The sequence below is a fragment of the Sapajus apella genome, unplaced genomic scaffold (genome assembly GCF_009761245.1).
Source record: "Sapajus apella isolate SASKATOON/1434 unplaced genomic scaffold, GSC_monkey_1.0 scaffold75, whole genome shotgun sequence".
Taxonomy (NCBI): Eukaryota; Metazoa; Chordata; class Mammalia; order Primates; family Cebidae; genus Sapajus; species Sapajus apella.
The window spans coordinates 2493357-2521083 of NW_022437015.1; the positions used below are offsets into that span (position 1 = coordinate 2493357).

The 27727-nt window shown below is 35.5% G+C and overlaps 1 protein-coding gene and 1 long non-coding RNA gene across 4 annotated transcripts in view; both read right to left on the bottom strand.

Moving 5' to 3' along the window:
* The window catches only part of ABCB7 (ATP binding cassette subfamily B member 7), a 124877-nt gene that overhangs the window by 96731 nt on the left and 419 nt on the right, over positions 1-27727 (bottom strand). The window lies entirely within an intron of this gene.
* On the bottom strand, positions 837-27727 carry LOC116532239. Its single transcript, XR_004260794.1, has 2 exons — positions 20064-27727; positions 837-1944 (listed from the first exon to the last, which is right to left on the bottom strand). It is a non-coding gene; the product is annotated as an uncharacterized LOC116532239 (long non-coding RNA).

A 27727-nucleotide genomic window follows, 5' to 3' on the forward strand; every position in this document is an offset into this window, starting at 1 on the left:
GGCGATCATTAAAAAATCTAGAGACAACAGATGCTAGAGAGGATGTGGAGAAATAGGAACCCTTTTGCACTGTTGGTGGGAGTGCAAATTTGTTCATCCATTGTGGAAGACAGTGTGGCGATTCCTTAAGGACCTAGAGACAGAAATTCCATTTGACCCAGCAATCCCATTACTGGGTATATATCCAAAAGATTATAAATCGTTCTACTATAAGGACACGTGCACACAAATGTTCATTGCAGCACTGTTTACAATAGCAAAGACCTGGAACCAATGTAAATGCCCATCGATGATAGACTGGACAGGGAAAATGCGGCACATATACACCATGGAATATTATGCAGCCATCAAAAACAATGAGTTCGTATCCTTTGTAGGAACATGGATGAACCTGGAAACCATCATTCTCAGCAAACTGACACAAGAGCAGAAAATCAAACACCGCATGTTCTCACTCATAAGCAGGTGTTGAACAATGAGAACACATGGACACAAGGAGGTGAGCACTACACACTGGGGTCTGTTGGGGGGAAATGAGGGAGGGACAGTTGGGGGTGGGGAGTTGGGGAGAGAGAGCATGGGGAGAAATGCCAGATATAGATGAAGGGGAGGAAGGCAGAAAATCACACTGCCATGTGTGTACCTATGTAGCAATATTGCATGTTCTTCACTTGTTCCCCCAAACCTAAAATGCAATAAAAAAATTATAAAATAAAATAAAGGGAGAAGATCCAAGTAAACACAATCAGAAATGACAAAGGGGGCATTACTATCGACCCTACATATATATTTAAAAAAAAAAAAAAAAAAAAAAAAAACCTTAGAGACTATTACAGACACCTGTATGCACACAAACTAGAAAACCCAGAAGAAATGGATAAATTCCTAGAAACATACAACGTCTCAAGATTGAACCAGTAAGTGTAGCCCTCAACAGATAAATGAGTTCATAAATTGAATCAGTAATAAAAGCCTACCAACCAGGAAAAGCCATGGAAGAGACAGATTCACAGCCAAATTCCACGAGATGTATACAGAAAAGCTGTTACCAATCCCATTCAAACGATTTAAAAAATAGTGTAACACATTCTGTAAGGCCAACATCATTCTGATACCAAACCTGGCAGAGATACAAGAACAACAAAAAAGAAAACTTCAGGCCAATATATCCGACCAACATAGATTTAAAAATCATCAATGAAATACTAGCAAACCAAGTTCAGTGGCACAACAAAAAGCTAATCCACCATGACCAAGCAGGCTTTATTCCTGAGATGCAAGTTTCGTTCACCATATGAAAATCAATAAATGTGATTCAGCACCAGAAACAGAACTAAAAAGAAAGACCAAATGAACATCTCAATAAACACACAAAATAATTTTGACAGAGTTCAACATCCCTTCATGTTAAAAAATCATAAACTAACTAGGCATTGAAGCAAAATACCTCAAAGTAATGAGAGCCATCTAAGACAAACCCACAGGCAACAGCATACTGAGTTGGCAAAAGCTGAGAACATTCCCCTTGAGAACCAGAACAAGATGAAGATGTCACTCTCTCCAGTCCTATTCAACACAATACTGGAAGTTCTAGCCAGAGCAATCAGGCAAGACAAAAAAATAAAAGGCATCCAAATAGGAAGAGAGGAAATCAAGCTCTCTCTCTTCACAGATAATATGATGCCATCATATCATCTAGGTATCACCTAGAAAACCCCATAGTCCTTGTCCAAGGAGTGCTATATCTGATAAACAACATCAGCAAAGTTTCAGGATACAAAATAGATGTAAAAAAATCAGTAGCATTTATATACACCAGTGGTGTCCACGCTGAGGGTCAAATCAAGAATATAACCCCATTCACAATAGCAACAAAAAGAATATGATGCCTAAGAATAAAGCTAACCAGGGAAGTGAAAAGTCTCTACAATGAGGATTACAACACTGCTAAAAGAAATCAGAGATGGCACAAACAAATGGAAAAATATACCATGCTCACGGATATGAAGAATGAAAACTGCTAAAATGGCCATGCTGCCCAAAACAATTTACAGATTCAATGCTATTCCTATTCAAACTACCAACATTTTTCAAAGAATCAAAAAAAAAAACATTCTAAAATTCATTCAGAACCAAAAAAGAGCTCAAATAGCCAAAGCAATTTTAAGCAAAAGCAAAAAACAACAACAACAAAAAACAAAGCTGGAGGCATAGAGGCATCACAATACCTGACTTCAAACTATATTACAAGGCTAGAGTAACAAAAGCAGCATGGTACTGGTATAAAAACAGATACACAGACCATTGGAACAGGTTAGAGAACCCAGAAACAAAGCTGCATAGCAACAGTCATCTGATGTTCAATAAAGCTGACAGTAACAAGCAATGGGGAAAGGATTTTCTATTCAATAAATGCTGCTGGGATAACTGGCTAACCATATGCAGATGAAAATGGGCCCCTATCTTTCACCATTGACAAATAAATTCAACATCAATTAAAAGAAACTATAAAAACTCTGGAAAACAATATAGGAAATACAAAGGACCTGACAAAGACTTCATGAGGAAGGCACCAAAAGCAATTTTAACAAAAACAAAAATTGACAAATGGGACCTAATTAAACCAAAGAGCTTCTGCACAGCAAAAGAAACAATCAACAGAGTAAACAGACAACGTACAGAATAGGGGGTAATATTTGCAAACTATGTGTCTGACAAAGGTCTAATATCCAGAATCTATAAGGAACATAAAACAACAAGCATAAAACAACCAACCCCATTTAAAAATGGGCAAAGGACATGAACAGACACTTCTCAAATGAAAACAAACACATGGCTAACAAGCATATTAAAAAATACTGAACATCACAAATCATTAGGGAAATGCAAATCAAAACCACAATGAAATACCATCTCATACCTGTCAGAATGGCTATTACTAAAAAGTCAAAGAATAACAGATGTTAGCAAGATTTTGGAGAAAAAAGACTACTTATATACAACTGGTGGGAATGTAAGTTAGCTCAGCCATTGCGGAAAGCGTTCTGGAGATTTCTGAAAGAACTTAAAGTAGAATTACCATTCGACCCAGTAATCCCATTACTAGATATATACCCAAAGGAATATAAATCCCTCTACCATAAAGACGCATGCCTACATAGGTTTGTGGCAACACTATTCACAATAGCAAAGATATGTAATCAACCTAGATGTTCACCAACAGTGGACTGAATAAAGAAAATGTGGTACATACACACTATGGAATACCACACAGCCATTAAAAAAAAAGAGAGATCATGTTCTTTGCAGCAGCATGGAGCTAGAGACCATTATCCTAAGCAAATTGATGTAGAAAGAGAAAACCAAATATTGCATATTCTCATATCTAAGTGAGAGCTAAACATGGAGTATACATGGACACTCACAAGAGAACAACAGACACCAGAGCGTATTGGAGGGTGGAAAATGGGAGGAGGGAGAGAATGGAACTACGTATCAGGTATTATGCTGATTACCTGGGTGACAGAAAATAATTCCCTATGACATTCAATTTATCCATGTAACAAACCTTGAACCTAAAAGTTGGAAAGAAAAAAACAAAAACATCTTCTAAATGTTTGCTTACACAAAGGAATGCTCAAAACCATTAGTCATTAGGAGAATGAAAATCAAAACCACAATAAAACATCACTTCATGTCCACTAGTATTACTAAAATTTAAAAAGGTAGATGTTAATAAGTGTTGACAAGGATGTGGAGAAATTGCAACCCTCATATGTACATACATACACACACACACACACACACACACACACACACAAACACACACACGTTCCAACAGAAGAAAAAAAGGATTTTGAAGCTGTTAGATACACAAGCATATATGCGTGTATACACATATGCATAGTTATACATATACATATGTACACACACAAATATATACAGAAACATAAAAAATCAAGCCTGGCAATTGTACTGTTCAATCTGAATTTAACAGGTTTTGTTTTAGTTTGGGCTGCTTTAAATTTTTTTTCTTTTTAATTAACTCTCGATGAAAGCTCTTCATAAAGATTTTCCCAAACCAGATACTAATACTGGAGGGAATGAAGAAATACCTTTTATATCACTTCATACCTATTAACAAGTAACTGGACATATATTCTCATTTTTAAATGGTATTCCTTTTCCATACATCTTTTACAATAGTTGTTCCCAAGCCTGAGTACCCACCAGAATCCTCCAGAAGCATTTAAAAATAGAGATTATTGAACATTATCCCAGACTTGCTGAAAAAGAAACTTCAGGGATGTGATACAGGGATCTGAAACTATTTTTAAAGACCTTAAGGTAATTCTGATAAAGTTAGCTCAGCACCTAATCCCAGGTTCACATTCGTGAACCACTGCTATACACTACTGAAGATTAATCTACCTAAAACACTTCAAACTCTTAGTCCCCCTGCTCAAAATTCTCTAATAATTCCCTACGAACTCCAATACTTTTGGAATGTTATTTAAGTTCTTTGTTGATCTGACACCAATTGACCTTTTCAGTCATATTTCTCCCAGCTCTATTTCATGAACACTTTATTTAAACTGATGTATTCACTAACCTTCAAACATACTTTGCACATTTGCTGATATCAGTTCTCTTGCCTAGAATGTCTTCTCCCTTCCTCTTTCTCTAAATTCATCTCTCAAGATGTCACTCAAAATTTACCTCCTTCCTAAATCCTTTCCACATCACTCTCTTCTCCAAGCCTGAAGTAACTTTCTCATCTGAGACTAGTACCTATTTACAAAACTCACTGGTCAATCCTGTAATCTCTTACATGGTTCTGAACTGCTCTTGAAGTCTTATTTATTTTTATTTAGGTTTAAACTCATATTACATTTTATTGAATTAGTCTATATACTCAGTAAGGGTAGGTAGCATGTCTTTACATTCTTTATATCTGCCATGCCAAACTTCATAATGCTTTTCAGAGGAAATGCTCATATGAACATTGATTTAATTTAATTCCTTTCCATCTAGAAGGTCTCTGTTCTCATTTCTATAGACAACTAGGATAAAAGGCTAGGAGAGGATTGGAAATGAAGGTTTCCTCCCACCTTCACTTTCTGATCTTGTTCTGATACCTTCTTTAATTTAAAGGCAGGATGTGGAAAGGATATCAAAAGACACTCAGAGTCAAGAATAAAATTAGAAGAGAAAAGAAACCAAGACCAAAATGTTTCTCTCATTCTTTTCTATCACCAAATCTCCCTATTCTTCTTAACTTTACCCATCAGAGTTGAGGAATGAAGTAGAAGTTCTATCACCAGGACATAGCCTCACAAGGTCAAAAACAAAAGCAAAAACCCTTAACTCTCATGTTTTCAGGATGAGAGTGGAGCACACAGAGATGAACTAAACGTCACCTCTTGCCAACATGTTGGCATTTTTAAATTACATTTTTCTCTGAGAAAGATATCAATTCAGCATCTTTTAATTCTAAACCAAGCCTCAGAGACAGAAAGCAGCTCAGGTTCTGGCAGCTGCTTTGCTGAGAAACTTAAAGACCACAGCAAAGAAGAGACAGTAACTGGGCTCAAACTACATATTTACTGTAACATATTTCAGCATCACAAAAATGAAAGTCGGGTTCATTGTAGAAAATTCGGAAAATACAGAGAAGATGACAGAACATAACAGTCACCCATTATCCTACCACCCAGAGATAAACAATGTTTTTACACTTGGGTGTGCTTTTTTTTTAGTCATTGTTTCCTGCATATGTTTTCTTTAAAAAAAAAAAATCATTTGGCCTACTGAATTTTGTAGACCGCTTTCTACACTGAATATTAGATCACATGCATTTTCCCCATCATTAAATATTTTTGAAAAACATCAGTTCCAACATCAGTTTAAACATTTATTTAACCAAGCCCAGTGTCAGATACAAAAGTTGCTTTCAACTTTGACCACTACAAATAACACAGTAAACCGTATCTTATATTAACTTATAAACCTATATTAACTTATTTGTGCACTTTTCTGATTATTTCCTTAACACAATTTCTTAGAAGTAGAATTGTTGGGTCAAAGAGGGTGAAATATTTTTAAGGTTTTTCATTCTTTCTGACAAACTGCCCTCCAGAAAAGCTGTGCCAACTTACATTCTCAGTAGCAGTGCATAAGAATCATTTCACTACAGTAACACCGGGTGTGTGTGTATATTAATATTTTTATTATCATCAATTAAATGGACTGAAAAAAAAGATTTCATTGCTTTCAACTCACATTTCTTTGATTTTTAAAATGAAGTTGAGCATCTTTTCATATACTAATAGAATATCTATCCAATACTTCTTTTTCTTTGAATGGCCTGTTCATGTCTATCTTTCAACACTGTTTTTGGTATTTTAATGAAATTCATTTGTACATGTTCCTCACAAATTAAGAATATCAACTCTTTATTAGCCTCAAATGTTATGAATGTTTATCTTTTTTATGTTATCTTTGACAAAGTCATGTAATTTTACATCATCAAATTTACTCACTTTATTCCTTTTTTCTTATGTTCAGAAAATCCATTATTATACTGGGAGTAGATAAATTGTCATATCACTTCTTTCATTGTTTTAAGGTCTAGTTTTATCATATTTAATCATTAACCCATTAATGGCTTATTTTAGTATATGGTATTAAGTAAAGATCTCTTTTTTACCCTACTCATTTTAGTTTGAAGAATTCGTCAAACACTAACATTATATTTGGGTTTGTTTCAATATTTGATATTTGGTCTCATTAATTTCCCTATCCATATGTTAGTACCACACTGTTTCCTTTATTAGAGACAGGTTTTGCTATGGTCCCCAGGATGGACTCAAACCCCTGAACTCAAAGTATCCTCCTGCCTTAGCATCCCCAGTAGTTGAACTACAGGCATGTACCACCACACTCAGCTTCACGCTCCATTTATTTTACAATACAATGTAATATCTGATAGAATAAGTTTTTCCTTCCCAACACACTTACATTACTCCTCGTCTCCAAAATTTTATTGGCTTGTCTCACCAGTTTATTGCTCCAGAGAAGATTAAAATCGTTTTGTCAAGATCTCCTTTAAAAATCCTGTAGCGATTTCTACGCTTCTTGGCCTTTTGGCTAAGATCAAGTGTGGATTTCATTAAATCTATTAATTTGGGGAGCATCAACATCAGCATATTATATAATCTAGTATTTTTGTCCATTTATTTAAATTTTCATTTATGTACTTTGGTACAGTTTTGTAGCTTTGGTCATATGTGTTTTAAACATTCTATATAAATTTACTGCTAATATGTGTATGTACAGTTGATACTCTGAGAGTCTAACCCATATTATATTTTCTATAAACTAAGGTCATCTTCACAATGTATTAAAATATGTAGAACTTTTGTACTAGCCTGTAAGATTATACACTTAAAGATTAAAAGCTTATATGTAGAAATCTGCCTAGATAACATCTAGGAGAATCAATTGAGGAGCTTTTAAAGAATACATTCTTCCACAACTCCATCCCCTAGGCAACATTCCTTCCTGAAACACTTTGAAGTAGTCAATACCAAGAACCCAAGAATGAGTTGCTATGTTACTAAGGTTATTGACTTCCTAACATGACCCAGAAGGCTCTATATAGTTAGGCCTCCACCTACCTCTCTGGCCTTATCTTTTAGTACATGCACTCCTATACTTCCAGTCACCACAGAGCTTTTACACATGTTTTTATATGCATTATCCTCTGCCTGGAACTCTCTTTCCTTCTTTATCTAGTTAACTCCTACTCATCCTTCAGATCTCAGTTCAAGCATGACTATCTCAGGGAAGCCTTTCCTAAATTTCTTGATTAAGTCAAATTTCCATGTTAGTAAGTCTCATGGAAGCACACATCTCTCAGTACAGTATTTGTCATCTTGCCAACTTTGTATTTTAATTTTTTGTCATAATTTAATTACTGAATCCCCATCTCCCCATCCATTTGGTCCAAGAAGGGAAGGACCAAGTCCATTTCCCCTGTGATCCCATAACCTGCCGTACTTCCTAACTCACAGTATAGTCTTTCCATGTGTATTTGTCCAATAAACAGTTAAAAGAACAGTAAATCTGAGTAACTTGATATTTCTGTTACTGGCAATTCTTTTACAAAATTGGCTCAATTTTTCAGTTGGTTTCAAAAGTCCCAATGACAGAGAACCCCAGGAAAAAAAAGAATGACAGCTTCACCTATTCCTGAATTTCTCTCTGGATTTTCATTTCTCAGTAGTCGTCAGGTCAGAATGCCAGGAAAAGTTGAGCAAAGGTTAGTATATATAATGGAAGTCTGCTGAAGTAAACTGAATTTAAAAATCTTAAAATGATATACTGGGACAAACATTCTACTAGAAGTTAGGAGTTCTCGGTTCTAACATGGCTTATTCATTACCTCGTTTTGCTACAAGCCATGTGATCTTTCAGTTTCTCATTTGTAAAATTAGTAAAATGGAATCGAATATCCCTATTTTCTAAAGTGAAATCTAATAAATCTATGACTTATGTGTAATCGCTGTATGTACTTAAAAAAAGCAACTGCTTTTGATGGCAAGTAAAAGATTAGTTAATAAGCCATTTGAAACATCATCCAAAAGTAAATTTATTTAAATGAAATTTGGAGAGAATACAGTATTTGGTCTTCTTATATGACTATCACTGAAATTTGTGTTTTATTCACTAAAATTCTATTTTTTAAGTAAAATTCTTACATTAAGTCCCTATGCAATTTCAAACTTTAGAAAATCAAAATTGAAAGTAAGGGCATTAAAAGACAACTACATTACATAATTGTACACGTTTTCAGCCATTGTAATGAATTTAAATATATTATAATAGTAAGTACTGCAACAACTTAAAAACTATTAGCTCTGAAAAATGTTAATATTTGTTATTCAGAGTTTTTCTATCATACATAACAATGTAAATTATTAAAGTACGAAAGTTAAGGATTCAACACACCACGATATAGTGGTGGCTCCGATACAGGTGAGTTTAAATATTATAAATAAACTAAATAGGTTCTTAGAAGAGTAAAAAAAATAATTACATTGGGTCATATATTCAAGCTTACACTTATTCCTGGAAAGCAAGGATGGTTCAGCAAATAAAAGTCAATCAATGTAATAAATCACATTTACAGAATGAAGTACAAAAATGAAATGATCATCTCAATTGCTGCAAAAAAAAGCATCTGACAAAATTCAACAACCTTTCATGATAAAAATGCTCAAAAAACTGCGAAGGAAACTACCTCAACATAATAAAGGTTATATATGAAAAGCCCACAGCTAACATCATACACAACAGTGAAAGACTGAAAGCTTTTCCTGTAAAATTAGAAATAAGGTAGGGACGTCCACTCTTGCCACTTCTATTCAATATAGTATTGGCTGTCCTAGCCAGAGCAATTAGGCAAGAAAAAAATAAAAGACATTCAAATTGGACAGAAAGAAGTAAAATTATCTCTGTCTATAGGTAACACATTCTTATATGTAGAAAACCCTAAAGATTCCTCAAACTCTGAGAACAAATGAATTCAGTAATGTTGCACAATATAAAATCAATGCTCAAAAATCAATTGTATTTGTATACACTAACAATGAACATTATAAAATAAACAACCCCATTTACAATAGCATAAAAAATACCTAGAAATAAACTTAACCAAAGAGGAGAAAAACTTGTGCACTGAAAACTACAAAACACTACTGAAAGAAATTGAAGAAGACATAAATAAATAGAAAGACATCCCATGTTCATTTTATATTGGTGAACCATCCATATAACCCATAGTCATCCCTATCAAAATCCCAAAAGCTTTCTTTTTTTTTTTTTCTTTCAGTCTACATTTTTTTCTTTTTCTTTTTCATTTATTTATTTTATTGCATTTTAGGTTTTGGGGTACATGTGAAGAACATGCAAGATTGTTGCATAGGTACTTTATTCTGTAGAAATAGAACAAAAAAGAATCCTAAATTTCATATGGAATCTCAGGGTACCTCAAATAACCAAAATAATTGATATGGTTTGAATCTGTATCCCCACTAAATCTCATGTTAAATTGTAGTCCCTAATGTTGGAGGTGGGGCCTGGTGGGAGGTGGTTGGATCATGGGGCTGAATTTCTCATGAATGGTTTAGCACTATCTTTTTGGTGATGTTCTCATGATAGTGAGTGAGTTCTTGCAAGATCTGTTTCTTCAAAAGCATGCAACACCACTGTCCTCATTCTCTCATGCCTACTCCAGCCATGTGAAATGTGTGCTCCCCTTTCACCTTCCACCATAATTGTAAGTTTCCTCAGGCCTCCCCAGAAGCCAAGCTGATACCAACATCATCCTTTCTATACAGCCCATGAAATTGTGAGCGAATTAAACCTCTTTTCTTTATAAATTACCCAGTCTCAGGTATTTCTTTACAGCAATGTGAAAACAGACTAATACAATAATCTTAAAAAAGAACAAAGTTGAAAGCCTCCTACTTCCTGATTTCAAAATATAACAAAGCTACAATCATCAAAACGATGTGATACTGGCATAAAAATACACAAAACACTGGTACAGAATAGAGTCCAGAAACAAACCCACATGCATACGTTGAAGTAATCTTGACAAGAGTGCCTAGATCACTCAATGGAGAAAGAACAGTCTCTTCAACTAATTGTACTGGAAAACAATGGATATCCACATGCAAAAGAATGAAGATGGACTCTTCTCTCACCTTATATACAAAAATTAACTCAAAATGAATGAAAGATTAACAGTAAGACCTAAAACTATAAAACTTCTAGAAGAAAACACAGGGGAAAACTACATGACATTAAATTTGGCAATGACTTCTTGGATATGATACCAAAATCACAGGCAACAAAGGTAAAAGTAAACAAACGGGACAACGTCCATCTTAAAATATTCTGCACATCAAAGGAAACAGTCAAAAAAGTAGAAAGATAACCCATGGAAGAGAAGAAAATATTTAAAAATCATGTATGTGATAATGAATTAATATCCAGAATACATCAAGAACTCCTACAGCAAAATACATAAAAAATTTCTCAATTTAAAAATGGGCCAAGGATTTGAATAGACATCTCTCCAAATATATATAAATGGTTAATAAGCATATGAATAGATGCTCAAAGTCATTAGAGAAATCTGTACCAAAACCACAATGAGATACCACTTTGTGCCCATTAGGAAGGCTATTATCAAAAAAAAAAAAAAAAAAGAAATTGGAACCCCTGTGTATGGCTTATAAGAATATAAAATGGTGCAGTGATTGTGGAAAACACTATGGTAGTTGCTGAAAAAATTAAAAATAAGATTATCATATGATCTAGCCACTGCACTTCTGGGTATACATTCAAAAGAACTGAAAGCAGGACTCAACAGACATTTGTATGCCCATGTTAACAACAGCATTATCCACAAGTCAAAATATGGAAGCAGCCTAAGTGTTCACTGATGTATAAATAAACAAAATGTATATATGCATACCTTATTAAAGGAAAGAAATTCTGACACATGCTACAACATGGAAATACACTGGTCAAAAAACGCCAACCACTTCTATTCCACTTATATGAGGTACATGGAATAGTCAAATTCATTAACACAGAAAGCAGAATTGTGTTTGCTAAGGGCTGGGACAAAGGGACAATGGGGAGCTAGCAGTTAATCAATGCAAAGTATCAGTTTGGGAAAATGAAAAAGTTCTGAACATAGACTGGGGGGATGGTTGCACAATAATGTGAATGTACTTAATGTCTCTGAGTTGTACACTTAAAAATAAAGAGGTAAATTTCATGTTATGTAAATTTAACCACAATACAATGAACAACAGAAATATCAACCCCCAAAATCCCAACAAACCAAAACTTATAGGATCCAGTGAAAGCAGTACTCAGAGGTAATGTCATAGCATTAAATGTCTACCTTAAAAGATCTCAAATCAATAAGCTAACTTTACATCATAAGGACTAGAAAAAGCAAACTAAATCCACAGCTGGAAAAGGGAAGAAAATAATTACGATTCAAGTGAGATAAATGAAATAGAGAATAATAGAGAGAATCTAAGGAGCCAAAAGTTTGTTCTTTGAAAATATCAACAAAATTGACAAACCTTCAGTGAAACTGACAAGAAGAGTGAAGACGCAAATAATTAAAATCAGAAGTGAAAGTAGAGACACTGCTACGAACCATAAAGGAAATAACAAGGATAAATAACCATATGGCAACAAAATTAGATAACCTAGATAAAATGGACAAATTCCTAGAATATACATTACCAAATATAAGTCATTGGGTGTATACCTGGGAGGTGAATTGCAGGGTTACGTGGTAATTCAAGAAGAAATAGAAAATCTGAACAAGAGACTGAATCTATAATAAAAAAAAAAATTCCCAAAGAAAAGTCCTACACACAGATAGCTTCACTACTAAACATTGGAAGAAATGACTTAAATCCCTCTCGAACTCTTTCAAAAAAATAGAAAGTAAGGGAATACTTACCATTTCATTCTATCAGGCTAGCATTACCCAGATACCAAAGCCAGATAAAGACATTAGAAGAAAACTATAAATCAATATCCCTTATACAGATGCAAAAATCCTCCACAAAATGCCAACAAACTGAAGCCAGAAGTATATTAAAAGGATTATATACCATGACCAAGTGGGATTCGTTCTAGTAAGCAAGAGTGGTTCAATATAAGAAAATCAACCAGTATAATATTTTACATTAATAGATAGAAAAAATAATACATGATCATCTCAATTTATGTAGAAAAAGCACCTGACAAACCTAACACACTTTGTGCCAAAAAACAGGAAACTAAAATATATATATTTTTCTTTTTTCCCCTCTTTTTCCTTTACAAAAATATGCTTGCCCTAGGAAACTACAAATATTAAAGAACTTCCTTAGAATAATAAAGGGCATTTATGTAAAAACAACAGCTAACATCCTAATAATGAACGACTTAAGTGTTTCTCTTAAGATCAAGAAGAAGACATGGACAACTGCTTTCATTACTGCTATTCAATACTGTACAAGAAGTTCCAGTCAGAGCAATTATTCAAGAAGAGGAGGAAAAAGCAGATTCTGAGGCAGATCTTAGGGGGGAAAAAAGAGGAAAAAGGAAAAAAATTGGAAGACTTACACTTCCCAATTTCAAGGCCTACTACAAAGCTACAATAATTGAAACGGTGTATTACTGAATAACAACAGATATTTATTTATTTATTATTTTTTTGAGACAGGAGTCTCGCTCTTGTTGCCCAGGCTGGAGTGCAGTGGCGCAATCTCGGCTCACTCCAACTTTCGCCTCCCAGGTTCAAGCGATTCTCCTGACTTAGCCTCCCAAGTAGCTGGGATTACAGGCATGCAGCAACACACCTGGCTAATTTTGTATTTTTAGTAGAGCTAGGAGTTCTCTGTGTTGGTCAGGCTGGTCTCGAACTCCTGACCTAAGGTGATCCACCTGCCTTGGCCTCCCAAAGTGCTGGGATTACAGGCGTGAGTCACCACGCCCAGCCAAAAACAGATATTTAGACCAAGAGAATAGAATTGAAGAGTCCAGAAATATGCTTGTTGATTGATTCTTTTAGAGGGGTACCAAGACCGTTCTACAGAGAAAACACAAGCTCTTCAACATATGGTGCTGGGGCAACTGGATATCCATGTGCAAAAGAATGAAGTTGGGCTCCTATCTGAAATCATATTAAAAAATTAACTCAAAATAAGTAAATGACCTAAATAGAGTTAAAACCATAAAGCTCTTAGATGAGAACATAGAGGGAAACCCTCATGACCTCGAATTTAGTAATGCCAAACATATAAAAAGATTACCAACATCATTGCCATTAGGGAAATGCAAATGAAAACCACAAGAAGGTACCACTTCACATCCACTAGGGTGGCTATACTAAAAACCAATGACAAACAAAAAACAAAACAGAAAATAAGAAGTGTTACAACTGAGTGTGGTGGCTCATGCCTGTAATCCCAGCATTTTGGGAGGCCGAGGCAGGCAGATCATGAGGTCAGGAGTGCAGACCAGCCTGGCCAACATGGTATAACCCCACCTCTACTAAAAAAATAAAAAATAAATTAGCTGGGCATGGTGATGAGTGCCTGTAATCCCAGCTTCCTAGGAGGCCGAGGCAGGAGAACCACTTGAACGTGGTAAGCAGAGTTTGCAGTGAGCCGAGACTGCGCCACTGGACCCCAGTATGGGTGACAGAGTGAGACTCCAACTCAAAAAAAAAAAAAAAAGTGTTGTCAGGGATGTGGAAAAATTGGAAGCATCATACATTGTTGGTAGGGATACAAAACGGTTCAGTTGCTGTGGAAAACACTTGGCAGCTCCTCAATAAGTTAAATACAGAATCATCATGTACTGCAGGACTAAGTATGAAAGGAGAGAAAATAGAATTACCATATAACCCTGCAATTCCACTCCCAGGTATATACCTAAGAGAATTAAAAAGCAGGCACTGAAAAAAACTACATGAACATGCTTGTTTATAATAGCACTATTCAAAATAGCCAAAAGGTTTAAAACAGCCCAAGTGTCCTCACTAGATGAATGGGTTAAAAAACTGTGGTATAGGCTGAGTGTGGTGACTCACACCTGTAATCCCAACACTTAGGGAGGCCAAGGCAGGTAGATCACTTCAGGACAGAAGTTCGAGACCAGCCTGGCTAACACAGTGAAACCCTGGCTCATGCCTGTGATCCTAGCAGTTTGGGAGGCCAAGGCGGGCAGATTGCTTTAAGTCAGGAGTTCGAGACCAGCCTGCCCAACATGGTGAAACCCCCATCTCTACTGAAAACACAACAATTAGCCAGGTGTGGTGGCGCATCCTTGTAATCCCAGCTACTTGGGAGGCTGAGGCGGGAGGACTACTTGAACCCAGGAGGCAGAGGTTGCAGTGAGACGAGATCATGCCAGTGCACTCCAGCCTGGGTGACAGAGCACAACTCCGCCTCAAAAAAAAAAAAAAAAAAACAAACCTGTGGTATATACATATATATATAATGTTATTCAGCCAGAAAAAGGAATGAAGTGTCAATACATGCTACAACATGAATAAACCTATGAAACATTATGCTAAGTGAAAGAAGTCAGATAGAAAAGGTCACTTTTGTATCTGCTCAATACATAAGGAGTTTTACTTCGGAGTGATGAAAACATTTTGGAACTAGATAAGAGGTGGTGGTGCATTACGTTGTGAATTTGCTAAATGTCACTGAGCTGTTCATTTTTAAATGGTTAATTTTATATTGTGTAAATTTCTTATTTTTAAAAAGTAATCTATGACAAAATTATATCAATGTCATTTAATCAGAAGTAACAAACGAAAAGTTAGACACACATTTCTGAAAATACAGAGTTTATCAAATAAAACAATCCCAATTTTTTTCCATGGAAAACTACTTTAAAAGGTAATGCTCTCATTTCCTTTTAGATTACAGTCTCATAGGTCTTACGTGAAACACTGTTAACTGTAAAGCTTATTAAATTTCATTCGCAAGGCCAGTAATTGGCACTTAACTGTGGATACTGGTAGTTTGCAGAACTTAAGAACAGATTATAATTTAAAATATTTAGTTATCTATTAACCAGATCTTGGTTTCTAAATATTATTTTCCAATAAAGATCTATATCTTTTATTGGAGGGTTCTTGGAGAAGGGGCTGATTTCAGGACCAGTGCAGGGAAAATATAGGATGAACGTGGAGCACTGTGTGGTGTCAAAAAGTAAAGAAATGCTTGGAAAAAGATGAGGGCATGTCCAACCTAAAGGAGCTCCCAATGGCCCAAACATGGAACAATAGAGCAACAAAATATATAATTAATGTATTGGATTTTAACTCACAGAATTTAATTAACATCTGTGAGTCTATCCTGATATAAATAAACAATTAAATGAGAGAGAAGGGATGGATATCTCTTCCTTACATAAAAATTCCAATTAACAAATGTAAAAAGAATGAGGGAAACAGAAAAACAGACAGTCGTCACCACAGTATCTGTGAGACACTGGTTCCAGGAACCCCTATCGATACCAAAATCCAGATACTCAAGTCCCTTGTATAAAATGGCATAGTATTTACATATAACCTATGAACATCCTCCTGTACACCTTAAATCATCTCTAGATTACCTGTAGTACCTAATACAATGTAAATGCTAAGTAAATAGTTGTTATACTGTATTGTTTTAGAATTAATGACAAGGGGATAAACATCTGTAAATATTCAGTAGATGCCACAGTCATTTTTTCTCCAAATAATTTAATCTGCAGTTGATTGAATCCATGGATGTGGAGGATATGGGAGGGCCACCTGTCATTAGGCAAACACCTAATAATTGTAGACAAGATCCACTGATGCATGCTAAAATTAGCTGCTGAAAATTTAGAAAGAACTATGATGTTTACATACTTTCGAAGAATCTCCCCCCAAGGTGTTTTTAAATTAGCCTTTCCCCATTCATCCACCCGTCCAACAACTACCTCAAGACTTCAATACTCATCTATAAATTCTTCACCTGCAAAGTCTTTCTTCACCTCCCTGGACTGAAGATGGTTCCTCACCTCCAGGCTCACATAAAATCTTGCACATCGCTCTACAAAAGCATTTACCACATCTTAAATTATTAGTTTGCCTATCTGTTTTCTCCTCTAAACTGTGATTTCCTGGAGGGCAGGTTATGTCTCATTCATGGCTATAGCCCCAGTGCCTTGTAGAATGTCTGCCAAATGGCGGGTGCCCAATAAGTGTTTGTTAAAAGACTGGTAGCATGTTCCTTTTGTAAATATAGAGTATTAGGTGGTGATAAACTCTAGAAATAGAATATAGTTTGATTTTACTGTTTTTACATATATGTCAATATTCTAAGCTAGTAACATTTAGGAATTTGTTTCAAAGAGTTTTACAAGAGCTTTAAACAGATTTACTCTAGCTATTTATCAAAGCAAAAGATTATAGATGCTCAAAGGGCCCTGTTTCCCTTTTAAAACTTAATGCTTTTAATATCACCCAAGTCACCTCTGGGATGCTTTGCTGCTTAGAAATTTCTTCCACTAGATACCCTAAATCATCACTCTCAAGTTCAAAGTTCCATAAGTCTCTAGGGCAGGGGCAAAATGCCACCAGTCCCTTTGCTAAAACATACGAAGAGTCACCTCTGCTCCAGTCCCCAACAAGTTCCTCATTTCCATCTGAGACCACCTCAACCTGCATTTTGTTATCCATTATCATTATCAGCATTTTGGTCAAAGTCATTCAACAAGTCTCTAGAGAGTTCCAAACTTTCACACATTTTCCTGTCTTCTTCTGAGCCCTCCAAACTGTTCCAACCTCTGCCTGGTACCCAGTTCCAAAGTCACTTCCAAGTTTTTGGGTGTCTTAACATAGCAGTGCCCCACTCTACTGATACCAATTTACCATATTAGTCCATTTTAATGCTGCTGATAAAGACATATCCGAGACTGGAAAGAAAAAGAGGTTTAATGGACTTACAGTTCCATATAGTTGAGGAGGCTTCACAATCATGACAGAAGACAAGAAGGCGCAAGTCATGTCTTACATTTATGATGGCAGGCAAAGAGATAGTTTGTGCAGGGATACTCCCCTTTATAAAACCATCAGATCTCATAAGACTTATTCACTATCATGAGAACAGCACAAAAAAGACCTGCCCCCATAAGTCAATTACCTCCCACAACATGCGAGAATTGTGGAAGTTATAATTCAAGATGAGATTTGGGTGGGGACACAGCCAAACCGTATCAGATGGGTAAGAAAAATTTTATTCAAATACCCAATTTTATAGTCTAAAAACACTGAGACTGAGATAAAATAACTAAGATAAGGAAATACTCTCCTGCTTCAATATCCTGTCTTCTTTCCATGATACAAGAATACTTGGTGACAAATCTTGTCAATGCTACCTCACAACAGGCAGTGCAGGCCCTTATCACTTCTCTCCTATATTACTTTAATATTCTCTTAGTTGATGTCCCTATCTCCAAGCCTTGCCTATTTCTAATCTATCCTTCAAACTGCACCCAGAATCATAGTCCTAAAACAAACTTGATAATGTCACTCACTCCCTACTTAAAATTACTTTCTAGAATGGCTATGTCCAAGAGAACTTTCTGTGATGACAAAAATATTCTGTGTGGTGAAATATAATAGCTACTTAGCCAGATGTGGCTATTGAGCACTTAAATTACGTCTAGTATGACTAAGTTACTAAATCTTTAATTTGATTTTAGTTGAAATTTAAATAGCTACATATGACTAGTATCTACTGTATTTGGCATTAGAGCTCTAATCAAGAGGGCGCCTTTTTTGTGATCCTAGTGAAAACCATTAAATAAATAAGTAGAACTAAGAAAAAGTAAAATTTTAAAGCATTTTGTAAACTAAAACACTGTAAAAATATTAGCTGATATTATTAAAAGTATAGGTTATACTGACCTATTAGCATAGCTGCTTTTTTTGGCTTTTCTGTATTTTCTAATCTTTCAGTAGTGAGTCTGTACTATTATCATAATGTTTTTAAATATAAAAACTTGATTTTGAAAAAAGAAACCTAAGTATAAATAGCTCTTTAATAGGCAGAATCAAATATGCAGAATATGTGTGTTACATAGAAAGAGGAGAAACCACTGAAATGAATAGGAAACACTGGGACTCAATTTCCAAAGAATCTCCCAATTCTGTGATGTGGTAACAACTAAAAACTGGTTACATTAAAAAGCAGGAAATACTTCCAGGAAAGCTTCATAAATGCATTAAAGACTTTTTTACTCTGGGGTGTGGTGCTGGCCATCTCAGATCTCAGTGACTTCTCTGTGTCTCACAAGCAGGAGTGATTGCTCAGGTTTTGGGAGGATCTCCATGAACTATGAAGAAATTGAATCCCTGAACAGGCAAATAATGAGCTCTTTACTTGAGGCAGTAAAAAATAACCTACCAACCACAAAAAGCCCATGACCAGACAGATTCACACTGAATTCTACCAAATGTACAAAGAGCCAGTACCATTTCTACTGAAACTATTCTAAAGAATTGAGGAGGAGGGACTTCTCCCTAACTCATTCTATGAGGCCAGCATCACCCTCAGACCAAAACTTGACAGAGATACAACACCAAAAAAACCTTCAGGCCAATATCCTTGATGGATAATGATGCAAAAGTCCTCAACAAGATACTGACAAACCAAATCCATCAGCACATCAAAAAGCTTATCCACCCCTATCAAGTAGGCTTTATCCCTGGGACGCAAGGTTGGTTCAACATACACAAATCAATAAATGTGATTCATCACATAAACAGAAGACAAAAATCACATGATTATGTCAATAGATACAGAAAAGGCTTTTGATAAAATTCAACATCTTTTCATGTTAAAAACTCTCAATAAGCTAGATATTGAAGAAACGTACCTCAAAATAATAAGAGCCATATGTGACAAACCCACAGCCAACATCACACTGAATGAGCAAAAGCTGGAAGCATTCCCCTGACAATAAGCACAAGACAAGGATACCCTCTCTCACCACTCCTATTCAACACAGCATTGGAAGTTGTGGCCAGGGCAATCAGGCAAGAGAAAGAAATAAAGGGCATCCAAATAGGAAGAGAGGAAGTCAAAATATCCCTGTTTGCAGATGACATGATCCTGTATAAAAAACTCCATAGTCTCAGCCCAAAAGCTTTTTAAGCTGATAACTTCAGCAAAGTCTCAGGACACAAAATCAGTGTGCAAAAATCACTAGCATTGAGTCAAGACTGGCTCTAACAAAACAAAACAAAACAAACGACAAAAAAATAATAAAAATAAAAATCACTAGCATTCCTATACACCAAAAATGGTCAAGCCAAGCACCAATCAGGAACAAACTCCCATTTACAATTGCCACAGAAAAAATAAAATGCCTAGGAATACAGCTAATTAGGGAGGTGAAATATCTCTACAAGGAGAATTGCAAACCACTGCTCAAAGAAATCAGAGATGACACAAACAAATGGAAAAACATTTCATGCTCATGGATAGAAGAATCATGGATAGGATAGTTAAAACGGCCATACTGCCCAAAGCAATTTATAGATTCAATGCTATTCCTGTTAAACTCCCACTGACATTGTTCACAGAGCTAGAAACAACTATTTTAAAATTCATATGGAACCAAAACAGAATCCCAATAGCCAAGGAAATCCTAAGCAAAATTCAATTGTGTACTCCTTGCCCCGACAAATTCATACGTTGAAGTCCTAACCTCCAGTACTTCAGAATGTGACTATATTTGGAGACAGGGCCTTTAAAGAGGTAATTAAAATTCAATGAGGTCATTAGGGTGGACCTTAATCCAATATGACCAGTATACTTCTAAGAAGAGGGTATCAGGACACAGACACACACAGAGGAAAAGACCATGTGAAGACAGAGTTTGATGGCCATCTATAAGACAAGGAGAGAGGCCTCAGAAGAAATAACTCTAATGACATCTTCATTTTGGACTTCATGGGTTCCAGAATTGTGAGATAATACATTTCTGTTGTATAAGCCACCCAACCTGTGGTGTTATGGCAACTGTAGCAGGCAAGCACAAGTGCACACGCAAAGTTTTTAAGTGCACACTATAGTCAAAGTAGTTGAAGGAAGAATTCATACTTAGCAAATATTCATGTACTAAAAAATATGAATATATTATTACAATGATCTTATAGTATAAGTTACTCAAGATCAGTAAAAACAATTTGATAAGTAAACCAAAATTGAAGCCTCACCTTCTCTTTTTCTATATGCTTTGAAAAGCGTAAGTTTAAAAGCTGCTCTCCCAAAACATCAGCACCTAAGAAACTATACCCTTAGGATGCAGTTTTTTCCTACTCTAATATCCTTTATTCTAATGAACATGTCAAAATACAGTGTGCAGTTAAAATTTCTACAAAGAGTAAACTTTTATATCTTATTCCTCAAAGAATTTTATCCTGTAAGTCACTTTATCTTAGTAAATGATGCTCAAGAATAAAGTAACTTGAAAATTTTAGGATCAAAAGTAGGTGTGCTTTAGTTATTGAACCACAACTGACAACAATCAGTGGTGCTACTCCACCACGGTACCATATGCCTAATGACAGAAATGCAATGGACAAACTTATGAGGCTGCCTTGAAGAAAGTTAGCTTTCAATTCCAAATGTATAGCAGTGAAGCAAATATTAATTATTATGTTAGACTTTTGTTTTGGTTAGGTTATAGGGCTTAATCATTCATTTCACAATCAGAAGATTCTGATTGCCTACACATGGAAGATAAAAACAAAAAGATGTCTGGAATATATTAGTCTTTTAGGCTTATAAAATCTTATCTCCTCCGCAAGATACATAACTACTTGTAGGAAAAAGCGTTGTAAGAGTTCAGAGGAGGGAGAAAACAAAGTCTTATGAGCTTATCAAGAATGGTTTAAGGGAATGAACTGACCTTTGATCTAACATTTGAAAAACAGGCAGGAGTTAGAGAGAGGGCATTTCAGACATAGGGTATGGCATAAATGAAAAATCAGACACAAAAAAAACGCATGGTCCAAGGAATGGGGAGCAATACAGGATAACTGGAGGGACAGGGTATTTGTAGAGAAATAGTTTACAATATGGCTAACAACGTAGTTAGGTGGAAATTTTTAAGGCTAAGATGTAAAGCCCACTGACGTTCATGCAGGGAAGTGATGGGATAAAAGTTATGCCTTAGGAAGAATAATCTAGATGTGCTGAATAGGATGAAATGAAAGGGCAAGTCCCTAAAAGCCGAGAGAAAAGCCATGCATTACGTAATAAGGACCTAAAACTAGGGCAGAAGTTAAAGGACTGAAAAAGACAGAAAAGTCCATTGCTACCACAAAGAAATGTTCACCTACCTCACAGGATTACTGTGAAGACCAAATGACATTAAATAAAGACTTGAAAAGTATCTTTACTCAGTAGTGGCAAATCCTACAAGGGAGTCAAGAGAGCACAGATGAAGACTTCAGGGAGATGTATTTTAGGAAAGGAAGGAGAAAATCAAAACAACAAAAATATCACCTTTTGCAGGTAACTATGTATACCTGTTAAAATTACTAAAATCTTAAGTATTAAGACCTAATTTTGGTCAAGATTGACAACCAATGAAAAAATGCTCACAAGTAAAAAGAAATAGAATTTAAAATTATCCCAATAATGCAAAACTTATGTACATTTAAGAACAGAGATTCAAAGGAAAAAGAAAAAATTATTTAACATGTGAGGCTGTAGATACCTGTCTTAACGTTTTATTACATGTGGTTTTGTATAATTAAAATGGGGAAAATATAAAGCATAAGAATAGTATACAGAATGGGCACTTTTATCTCTTATTATATACCTTATTTTACAATATGGGAAAGAACATGGTTTTCTTTGATAAAGCAAAATAACAATATAACAATAAATGATATTAAGTGTATAACAATAATTAAATAAATTCTGTATTTATCATTTTATTAAAATTTTGATGTAAGTTTCCATTCTATTTCTACCACCCTGCCCAGTGACAAGGGTTCTTTATCTCCACTGGCTACTCACAAACCCCATTAGAAACCCACCAGCCAGCAATATTGTATTTATCAGGGATTCCTCACTGCAAGAGGGGATAGGTTTCTGATTCCCCTGAAATTGCATGCAAAATGAAGCATATATGTATGTGTATTTTTCTAGGAAGAAAGTCTATGGCTTTTATCAGATTCTCAAAGGGCCTCATGTTCTAAAAGAAAGTTTAGAACACTTACAAAATTTTCTCCTCTTCCTAATCATTTTAACAACTAGTTAAAACTAATGTGTCAAGAACTTAGAGAATGTTATTTATTCAACTATTTCTGAATAAGGAATAACCTGAATTCCTCTTCTCAAGCCCCACTGCCACTTTTGACTAAGACCTTTATATTTCCATTCCTTATCATATACAGCCCAGGTAAGGTGTATCTTTATTTACAACTTTTATAGCATTGCTGCTGTTCTTCACCACCCCTTAGAATCTATTTCTACCTTCTTAGATGAATTCAGAACCTATCTTACTTTTTCTACCACAGTACTTCCATTTTCCCAACACTAGCAAATACTAAACTCATCATTAAATTCAATTTTTCTAATCCTACTCTTAGATATACAAATATGACAAGAACAATACAAATTTGTCCCATAAAAAATTCATGTGAACTTAAACTTACTCTATGTTGCTCCTAAATACAATCACAAAGTAGAGGTACTATATACAAAGGGTTGGTCCTAAAGGATTTCAGTGAGGAAACAAGAGAGTTGCAAGAAACCTTAGAGATCTGCTAGTGAAATATTACTAGTTTACAGAATCTGATGTCCAAAGGAACAAGTTATCTGCCCAAGATAATTAACAGTACAAGCAGAGCTCAGGTGATGAAGTGTCCTGGTCCAGTGTTCACTCCACAATACCATGTTACGCCCTTTGTATAACAGTTAATTCATTATTTTTAACATTTAGAAATAAAAATCCTTTAAGTCATCTGTATTTTCTTTACAGTAAGGCTTACTACTACCTCAAGCCCTCTTAATAGTATTCAATATCATTCCTTCCAAGCTTACTGGGTGAGAACAATGTAGGGGACAATTAAAAGCCTTACTGAAATCAAGATAGACTGTTACTCACTCACATGAAGAATTGGTTTGGTATGTCTTGCTCTTCACAAAACCAAGTTGGCTGCTTCCTAATAGCTAACATTTTTCTAATGACAGTAAATTATGGTTTAAAAATTTTTAAAGTCTTTCTTGGTCTCCTAATAAACAGGCTATGCTTTTAAGGTTTGTGTCCCCCCAAAATTCCTATATTGAAACTTAATTACCAATGCGATGGTATTAAAAGGTGTGGCCATTGGGAGGTGATTAGGACAGGAGATTTGAGCTCTCATAAAAAGAATTAGTCCCCTTATAAGAGAGGCCAAAAAGCTGCCTTGTCTCTTCTACCATGTGAGGACACAGCTAAAAGCCACTGCCTATGAACCAAGTGTCTAATGAGGGCTTGTATGGGGAGCGAGACCTCACCAGACACTAAATGTGTCAGCACCTTAATCTGTGAGAAATAAACTGCTCTTGTTTATAAGTCATGTAGCTTCTGGTATTTTGTTATGCCAGCCCAAACAGACTAAGATAGACTATTAGTTTAAGAAATTATTTCTCATATGCACATTAAATCCCTCTTCTTGCAAATGAAGTCCACATCTTTATATAATAACCGAATGTTCCAAGTAAGTTTAGGCATCATTGAACTACAAATAACCCCTTCGGGTACTTTTATTTTTTGAGACGGAGTCTCACTTTGTTACCTAGGCTGCAGTGCAGTGGCATAATCTCAGCTCACTGCAACCTCTGCCTCCTGGGTTCAAGCAATTCTCCTGTCTCAGCCTCCTGAGTAGCTGGAACTATAGGTGCACATCACCATGCCCAGCTACTTTTTGTATGTTTAGTAGAGACGGTATGGTATTACAAAATAATTATTGAATTTATACCTTAGGATAATCATTAGTATATAGTGTAATATTAAAGCTGAAAGGAACCTAAAAGCAGTGTTATGAAACAATATTAGTGGGTTGGATTAGCACTTTTTAGATGAAATTCAGTAGAATATAAAAAAAAAAAAATAGCAGAGCTTTTTACATCTTAAGCGTAAAAAAAAAAAAAAATAGCAGTACTTTGTACATATAGTGATATTGGTCAGGTCTCGAACTCTTGACCTCAGGTGATCTACCCGCCTCGGCCTCGCAAAGTGCTGGGATTACAGGTGTGAGCAACTGTGCCAGGCCCCTTCAGGTACTTTAAGTGTCATTAAATCACCTCTCACCCTTTTCAGTTCCATGACATAATCCACTTAAAGACATCCTTATTTCTCCTCTAAGTTCTGTTTTTTATTCTTATAGTACATTTTGGTTCTGTTGAGTAATCACTATAGTTTCTTCATATACATCTTATATTGTGAAATTTAAACTAGAACCTCTAAAAAGTAGAGTAGGAGGATTATTTGCCTATTGTTATTATTATATTCCCACTTCAGTTAATATGAAAGCCAGGAGTAAAGTATTTTAACTTTTATCTTCTTGGTTAACTATTAGCAGCCAATGGTGGAAGAGTGGAAAGATGGAATTTGCTGCTGGAAGAAATTAAAGCTCCCATTCTTTGTCCATGAGGTCAGAACCAATAAATGAAAACAAAACAGTACCTATCCAAAAGAACTACCATATTCCACAGCCCAGCATATACCAGGTGAGAAATACATTTTACAATGAATTCCAGTAATCACATACATGTGGGATTATATATATGTGTGTATGTGTGTGTGTGTACACACACATAAAAGTGCATGAAACAACACTTAAGATGTAAAAAGCACTGCTATTTTCTTTTTTATTCTACTGAATTTCATCTAAAAAGTGCTAATCCAACCCACTAATATTGTTTCATAACACTGCTCTGAGGTTCTTTTCAGCTCTAATATTATGCTATATACTAATGATTATCCTAAAAGTATATATTTAATAATTATTTTGTAATCTTAATCACAAGTCATGAATTTGCAAGTACCTCAGGTTAGCTCAGCTTCTACTTTGAAAACTTTATAATCATTCCTTCCTTACCCTGTTAAATCCATATTTTAAAAAAGGATGGCAAGAGTTCCATGCCTTTAAGAAAGAGAAAACAAAGGTAACACCTTTCCCTTGTTTTTCACACTGAGGAAATGGTAACCAAAGGAAATGGTAAGATGTAAAGGACAGAGTGGAAGAAGGAAGTCATGGAGATAATGCTCTTGGAAAGAGAGAAAGCTAAATATGTATTGCTATTGCCACCACTGAGATTCCTAACAACTTTTCCTTTTCCCTCTTCCCCCTCATTCTTCCAGCTTAAGAAAGTCCTACAAATTTTATCTTAACTTCATCTGCTTTATTGGAGAACTATAGAATAAAAACCATTCCCAAGAGATCATGTGTTACAAACTTTCAATCATAAAATACTTTAAAAACATTAATAAAATCATCTGGATTTGCTTCTCTAGCCTAACCTTCTGCTATTTCCTATCTTGAACGCCTCACTACAGTCTAAACTATGTGCAGTTCTACAAAAGTTCCATGCTCTCTCTGACCTGCGGGCCTTTGCACATGCTATTCCTTTTTTAACTGACAAACTTCTAATTTTTCAGTTCTTGCCTTAGGTATCAGTTATTCAAGGCAATCTTCCCTACCTTAAGATTAGACTTAGTGCCCCTCATATGTACTCTCCCATACCTTGTACCTTCCCCATTATTACACATTTCTACTATATTTTAATTGCCTATTAATTTATATATTTCTGACTAGATTTTAAGTTCTTTAAAGATGGGGCTTATATTTTGTTTTGTTTGTTCCTGTAGAGGTATTCAATAATTACCGAATAAATTATAAGTCTCATTCCATCAGCCTTCCACATGCTTAGTGTCATTCTCTATTTCTCCCTGTTCAGAATATTCTTCCCAGTTGTATCACCAGCATGAAATACTCTCTATAATCTGGTCCTTAATTATCACTATTTCCTCTGGATGCCTATACCCTTTACTGCACATACTATTCATTTGCTCATTAACCCACCATTGTGTTTTTCAGTTATTTTTGTCATGCATAGATCCAGTCTCCTTAACTAAACTGTACAATCCTTGATAGCACAACTGTATGTCTTTCTTAGTATCCTATTATCTAGCACAGGGCTATGTACAAGGTAGACGTTAAATATTTGTAGATGAAGAATCAAAATGTAAGCAGTAGTTTCTCATACAAAGCTGACAATATTTTAAAGTGCTACTGATAAATAAGTGATGGCAATTAAACCTCTTGTCAATACATAGAAAATAAAAAGATATACTTTAGTACAGTTAAGTACAAATAATTTTTTTAAAAACCGTTCCTGAGAGGTAATAATGAACTCAAATATTAAGAGGCACTACAACCATAGCTGCATTCATAAGTTAAGGATCCCTATGGCTACCAAAATGACCTGTGCACAGAGAACATCACTGTATTTTTCAGATCTAGGACAATCATATTTATATACGAATTTAAGGCAGTCTATGTTTTGGAAAGATAGTTATGGTTTTGGCCTATCAGGGAGCACGCCTGTCAGCAAGGGAGTTAACTGACACCACTTGGTTATAGATAGCTTGCTGTCATTACAGTGCTCTCCGAATTGCTAATTCCAACTGAGTAAAATCTGAACCACAGATAAACGGGTCCCAAATTCTATTACTAATTGGGGAAAATAACCCAGTCTTCCTCGTATTTAGAAAGGTAAGCAGGCTGGGAATGGTGTCTAACCCATCTCTTAATGTGGGGGAAAAACTGTGACTCCTACGAGAGGGTCCAGCGCTCCAGGTGTTCTCTGCCCAGAACCTCTTGCCCCATTTCCCTTTGCCGAACCCAAAGGTTTTCTTCTTCATCCTTTCTTCAAATTACTGACGTTAATTTCATTCACTTACTGCTGCTCCGTGTTAGCCATGACTTTCTGCTTGGTGCTCTCTCTGCCCCGAGGTCACGAGGGCACCTTTTCTCTATAGGTCCCCTTGTCCTTCACCCTATTTTTCAGTGTCAATGGCA